This window comes from Canis lupus, chromosome 13 (assembly GCF_003254725.2).
Source record: "Canis lupus dingo isolate Sandy chromosome 13, ASM325472v2, whole genome shotgun sequence".
In the NCBI taxonomy this organism is placed as follows: domain Eukaryota; kingdom Metazoa; phylum Chordata; class Mammalia; order Carnivora; family Canidae; genus Canis; species Canis lupus.
Window position 1 is genome coordinate 40594852 of NC_064255.1, and position 7342 is coordinate 40602193.

At 40.4% G+C, this 7342-nt stretch overlaps 1 pseudogene; it reads right to left on the reverse strand.

Annotated features, from left to right (window-relative positions):
* Positions 1-1722: 1722 nt before the first annotated feature.
* LOC112662079 (small nuclear ribonucleoprotein Sm D2-like) lies at positions 1723-6238 on the reverse strand (annotated as a pseudogene).
* Between the last annotated feature and the right edge of the window lie 1104 nt (positions 6239-7342).

Consider the following 7342-nt stretch of genomic DNA (forward strand, 5'->3'; position numbering starts at 1 on the left):
TGTTTCTAAGAGGAGAAACAATGAGGTATTTAGTCAAGTTATAAAGAACAAAATACTAAAGACTACGGGGAATAACGTGAAAAACCAAGTGGACAGCTTTTGTCATGGCAACGATATAATTAAGGATGTAAACAGGAGCTACTCTCAGAATTTATTCGAGGTAGGCTGCAGAAAATTCTCTAATTTATTTCCTAATAGAACGGATGTTAATTAGGCAAGTAGATGAATAACTTGTACCGTGACTGCTCTCTGGGCACCCCGCAGGGGCACAGGCCAACAAGAGCGCGGGGATGAGGAGCAAGGTAGAAGGACTGATTGGGGGAACGGCACATTCCAGTTCGGTGGTTCTACAACTTAATTGTATCCCAGTCGCCTGAAAAGACTGTTGCAGTGCAGGTGGCTGGGCTCCATCCCCCGAGTTTCTGACTAGTTCTGACTTAGCAGGTCAGGGACACGGCTCCTTCTCACCCTAATAAAATCCCAGGTGTTGCTGGTTGCTGCTGATCCTGGACCACATGAGAACCACAAGCCAGGCTAAAGAGAGAAGTCCTACAAAACGTGCTCTGATGTCAGCACAGCCCCAGGATCAGCAGCGCTGAACACGCATCACGCACACGCCAATGTGGGATGAGGCACAGGGAACGAGGTCAGAGGTCAGGAGATAAAGAATTGAATTTGAGATAAGACAATATTTTCCAGGATTTGAGTTGCTGAACAAACCAGAGGTTCAAAACTCTCAGTGGGTGTTGGCCCAGCCTAGAAATTGCACTAGACCCTCAGTTGGCTAGAGTCGTAGACTTTCTATGAAAAGTCTTAATGAGAAATCGGACTATCCAAATAGTAGAATTTAAAGTGTGTCTGCTGTTTCATTTGTTTAATAGAAAAGAGTCTGTGGTTCATGAAACTCATGGGTTCACATAGGTACCTACTATATGATTCTAATTTGAATGGTGTATAAGCCACTGGTGGGATCCACAGCCAAGGATACGGTCCCTGCCGTGGGTCACTGCTGCCCAGCAGGCCCGCAGCTATGAGGAAGGGTGGGTGGGTGTGGAGTGATGATAAATAGGAAGTCAGCACACGTCTCTGAATCTGTTAGAGGAAGGGGATTTTTGAAAATTTAATTTCCAGCCTAAGCAAGCCACAGAGAAGAGTCCACCACAGTCTACGCCTTGTCCTCTTGGTGTTCCTACACATCATTTGAGCCATATTTAATGTCCAAATAAGCACAATAGGTTTTAACTACCACAATGCAACTGTCCCACATTAAACCCCAAACACACTAGCCTGCTCCCTCAAAAGAGGATACACAAAATCTTACTTAATTCATCTTGAGGTGATGTTCATTCTTCTAAGTCATACTACCCTTTTGATATTTTCTGACTTTGATATATTTTCACTTAAATACCGAAATACAAGGTTGATTACTATGAACCCATCAACATACCTTCACCTTAACAATGAAGGAACAGTAGCGAAAATAGTGAAAAACTAAAAATAATCATAAATTGACACACACCTCACAGACACGTGTGTACATGTACACACATACACAACAAGGAAGAAACGGCTGCAACCGCTAGTCCTCCTTGCTGCAAGTGACCTGTGGTCAAGGCTGATATTGATCATTTCCATTTTGCGCTGCCAATTTCCCGTTTCCTTTGATGTCGGAAAGCACCGCAGACGACTATGGTTTCTTGACTGGCACAGTGACCCCAAACTTTATTCCTTAAGCTTCTGGACCATTAAGAATTCTGCCTGATGGATTTGAAGTTTGCCATCAACTGTCATCACAATACACAGCAGCGAGACTTCTGCATGTCGTTCATTCTCCCTGCTTGCATTGTGTGGCCACAGCCACTTCCTCTTAATAGCTGGGAAAGAGGTTGAGAAAGGTCATGGTGAATAAAAGTTTAAAAAAAAATTAAATTTAATTTAAAAAAAAAGACCATGAAGTAAATGAAGGAGGAGCCTTGGAGGGACCAGTGGTGATGACGTGTCATGAACTGAGGCAGATGATTAACAGATAAATATTTTATAATAGTTGAAGCTAAAAACGCTTATAGGACAAACACGAGTTTTAACGTGGAATAAATGATCAGTAAAGAGGAACTGCGAGCATGGAGTCTCCCTCAGGAGAGGAACGGTGTGAGATACGAGACAAGGCAACCACAGAGACTGAACAGGGAGGCCCTGACGTGGTTATAGGCCCCAGATCGTCGCACCGCTGTATTTCTTGAATTAATCAGAATTGGCTCAGGAACTGGGTCAGTGCGAAGCATTGTAGACTGTATTGATGGAGCAAACGTAAAAAGCTAAAAACAAAAGGAACAGAGGGAGTAAAACGTATTGGGACTGACAATTACCTTTTTTTCCTCTTCATTTGTATATCTGGCTCACACAGATTCTGGTGAAAAATTTAAATGACTGATTCTTTAGCATAAATTATAGATTAATTCTTCTGATAGTCTAACATCAACTAAGCAACTAATTTGCAATCCATTTTAGAGTGCCATGGGTTCTTAGCTCGAGGCCCCGGCTATTTCATTTTTGCGTATTTTAATAACGAATAAAGTCCTACAATGTTTACTGTGTCCTTCTCTGGCTTGGAGAACTTAGATCTTTGTCTTTTCCATGAATTATAGCTGCTCTGATGTCATTAGCCATTTTCAGCTGTGAACACCTGGAACACTGGAGCTGTCCTTTGTAGCCTGGTATCTTAGCACGGATGATTATGCATTAGCTCCCCATTTTATATCTTTCAAATGCTTTACAGCCTATGTTTTATTAGTTGTTGTTAAAAAACAAACCTGTAAATCATCTCAGGAGTATTATCTTTTTTTTTCCCCTTGTTTGTAAAGGGAATAAAGCCACATATAAACTAAGCAGCTTGCAATCAGAGCAGGAACATCAGAGGCAGAAATCTCTATTTCTCTGAAGTGAATGCTCTTGGTGTTTCATCCACAATCTACCTCAAAATTCGAGCTATTTTTGGAGAAATGGAAAGTTGGACAAGAACCTACTGAAAATAACCAAATCAATATTGCAGTAAAGTTATTATTCTAGATACTTCAGTCTTCCCCTCTACTCATCGTTTCCAAGAAACCGGGGTTGGATTCTATGTCTATTAAGCATTTTCCAACTCTTCCATTTTCTTTATCTTTGTAAACATAATTCCTGGCTGGAGAGAAATTTAGCAGTCTGAAGTGTTACTTTATTTTTTTTTTCCCTCCCAGCATATAAACATGGCCAAACCTATGACTATTTTTAGGTTAGTGTTTCTTTCAAATTCATGCTGTCTGATTTATTTTACTCTCAACCTGATCTCAACTACTCTACATTCCTCTGCACTGTTCTACCAAATACAAATCTAATATTTCACTGTAATATATTATTCTATTCTGTAGCTCTCGGCTGTGCAGCAAGGCATCATGTGTTTTAGCAAGGTCTTTAACTGAACGGTGAACTACAAACCACGTGGAAAAGCACAGATTTACAAAACTCCAAAACCAAGTGTAACTCACGTATTAATTTCTTGATGAACCATAAACCGAACTTTTATTATTTTCTTATAAAACATCCATTTAGAATATCAGTCTTCAGTAGAATTAAGCCAATATATTTTTTTATTCTGTTGAACTAGAGAGGATCATTTTTTTTTTTCCTGGTCTTTGAAATATTCCTCCAGCAAGTCTTTTCATTCCCATTCCTGCACTTAACATCCTAACTCAGACCCTAATCTCCATGCTTAATTACTGTTAGGGTTTTCTAGTTTGTTGCACTGGAGTTCTTTAAGTGAAACAGTATTCATATAAATGTACTAACCCCTCTAGTCACGCCATCCCTTTGAGTCAGCTCTTTTAAGGCCACTGTAACACACTTTTATCACATTTAAATTGCTTAGGAACATATTAATTCTTATTCCATCTAATCCCATTCTGTCAATTCCATCTGTACTAAATGCTTAGTAATTGGGTTATTTCTGCTTTGTAACGAGTCTACTGGGACTCAAGGAGAGGCTAAAGATCTTGAAAATGTCACTCATCTAGAAAGTGGGGGAATCGTAACTGGATGCAAATGTTTTTGTTTTTAATTTATGCTTTTCCATTATCTTCTTCATATGTCATTATCTGTATGCTTTCTTTGCGATGAAAAAAAAAACTAATGAAAAAAAAACTAATCAAACTGTATTTAAAAACAAAAAGAATGTATTCTTTGCAACAAAAGTATAGTTTCTCAACTGGGCCAGTACAAAGACTCAGCAGGTCCAGGACCTCATTAGCTGTGGTCCATCTCACAGTTCTCCTTCTTCAGTGTTGGCTCCATCCTTGGCAGAGTGCTCCACTCATGGCCTCATGAGAGCTCTTGAACCTCATTACTTACACATGTGTGTGAATGACTATGATCGAGAGAATTATGATAGGACTGGAAGAAGTCAGATGCCCATCACTTAATAAAGCAATTTGGACAATATTAACTTAGTCTTAATCACATTCCTTGCACCTTGCTCGAATAGTGAAATCAAATTATGCAATGTGTAACTTGAGCAAGGAAGTGTGGACGCCTGGATAAAAATCGGTGTGTTCTTATCTGTAGAAGAGGAAATGGGTGCCGATCAATTAAACCCACCAAGTGACTACTCTCTGACAATATTTGAAACTTGCCTTGGGAGGCCAATCTGTGTCAGCTGCAAAAACCTTCTTTGACCATTCCCACTTCCATCACGTTGCTCATGATGTCTGGACTACAAAATTCTCATCCTTTCCTATAACTTGCCAAATCTACTTATGCTTCCAGGCCTGAGTGAAGTCCTATTGTCTTTACAAAAGCTCTTTTACCATAGAATTTGTAGTTCTCATAAGTCTTTAGAATAGTCTTTGAGGAAACATTTCATATTTATAATTTATGAGACCCTACTTAGACTCTAAGAGCCTGTTGAATCCAGCTCCATTTTTACTATATTAGTTCAAGCAAATTAATTAACCTTCTGAGTCTGATCTCTAAGACAGGCATAATCATAATATTTAGCTTGTGGTGGTGTTGTTGGGAGGAATGACTTATATACTACATGTAAAACTCTGAGAGCCATCCCAGATATAAATAAAAAATACAGAAAACTTTGACTGTTTTGTTAGTCTCTTTACCACCAGAATGATGCCCAGAGGAGTGCTAGTTAGATACTTAGTACATGCTCAATGACTGTATCTTGGATTTCCCAAAGCTAAACTACTGTCTGATATGGTAAAGTTGCCTTTTGAAACACATTGGTTCAGAGGACACATGCTACACACTGAAGGTTCATGTTCCCCTAAAATTCATATCTAGAAACCTAATCCCCAGTGTGATGATATTTTCAGGTGAGCCTTTTCAGAGGTCATTAGGTCACGAAGGTAGAGCCCTCATGAATGAGATGAGGGACCCTCTAAAATTAACCCCACAGGTCGTCCTCACCCCTTCCATCAAGTGAGGACACAATAAAAAGGCAGCCATTCAGAACCAGGAAGCTGGCTTTTACTAGACACCAGATCTGCCTCTGCCTTAAATGTAGACTTTCCAGCCTCTGGAACTGAGGGAAATAGGTTTCTGTTGTTTATCAGCCACTCGTCTATGTGTTTTGTCTTAGCAGCCCATACAGAGACAAGGACAAAAGAAGAAAGCCAGAGAGAGAATATTTACACCAAAACAGAATCACAGAAGGAGAAAGTGAATATTAAATGATGAAACTCATGATTAAAAATTACATTTTTCCATGTTATTGTTTATTTATGCAAACTATATTTTTAATTTTTAATTTTTTAGAAGAAACACAGGACTTTATTATTCCCATCACAAAGGGCAAGTCTCCGCAGGCTGAGGGGAAGAATTCTGATGGTGGGGAGGGGGCACCTACCTGCAGTGATGAGCAGATTGCGCAGGACCTTGATGACCGGGTCCCCACGGGAACATCCTGGAGATGTGGGGGTCCTGGCCGACTGGCTTGGACTTCTACCTGCCCTTGCCACTCTTGGCGACCTTGGCCCACATCTCCTTCATATTTTCTGACATCCTATTGCCGTGTCTGTCAGAGGCCTTCCGGTGGCCAGGAAGCTTCTTGTTGCTGAGGCAGTTGATGAGCACGTGGGGGTTGTTCTTGACTGACTGTGTGAGCACAGTGTGGACCCCGGTTAAACCCTTCCTCCTCCTGCTTCTGCAGCTCCTCTACGGTCATCTCACTCTTGGGCTTGTTGACGAGGCACATGGTGGAAGGGGCTGCATGTCAGTACCATCTTCCCGCCTTGCTCTAAACACTATTTTTAGAGCAGTTTTAAATGTATAGCAAGGCCAAGGGAAAAGGTACAGGGGTTTCCCATATACTGTCTTCCCTGACACACACATATCCTCCCTGTCACCAATATCCCCCACAAGAGTGGCACATTTGTTACAATTGATGAACCTACAATGACACATCATCCTCACCTAAAGTCCACACTTGAGACTAGGGTTCACTGTTGGCATTATCCATCCTAAGGCTTTACAAGGCTTTACAATGACATGTATCCATCATCATGGCATTGCCCTAAAAAATCCTTTGTGCTTTGCTCATTCATCCCTCCCTCCTCTCGCCAGGGTCTGGGACCACTGATCTTTTTATCATCTCCATAGTTTTATCTTTCTCAGAATGTCATTTAGTTGGAATTGTACAGCATACAGCTTTTCGGGTTGGCTGCTCTCCCTTAGTCACATCATGGATCGATAGTTCATTTCTTTTAACCCTGAATAATATTCCGTTGTCTGAATGTGCCACGGTATCCATATATTTACTGAAGTGCATGTTGGCTACTTCCAAGTGTTGACAATCACAAATAAACCCACCATAAACCTCCATATGCAGGTTTTTGTGTGAACATAAGATCTCATCTCCTTTGAGTAAACACCAAGAAGTGTGATTGCAGGATTATATGGGAAAGGAGGATGCTTAGTTTTTGAAGAAACTGCCAAACCATCTTCCAAAGTGCCTGTACTATTTTCATTTCCACCAGCAATGACTGGGGTTCCTACTGTTCTACATCTTCGCCACCCCCTGGAATTGTTATTGATCCAGACTTTGGCCTATTGTTATTGATTCAGACTTTGGCCTTTCCAGTAGGTGTGCTGTGGTTTCTTATTGTTTTGATTTGCATTTCCCTGATGATACCTTCCTTGAAGCATCTTTTCATATGCTTATTCACTATCAGCAAATCTTTTTTTTTTTTTTTTTTAGCAAATCTTCTTTGGTAAGGTGTCTATTGAGGTCTTTAGCCCATTTTTTAATCAGGTAATTTGTTCTCTTATTGTTGAGTTTCAAAAGTTCTTTATATATTCT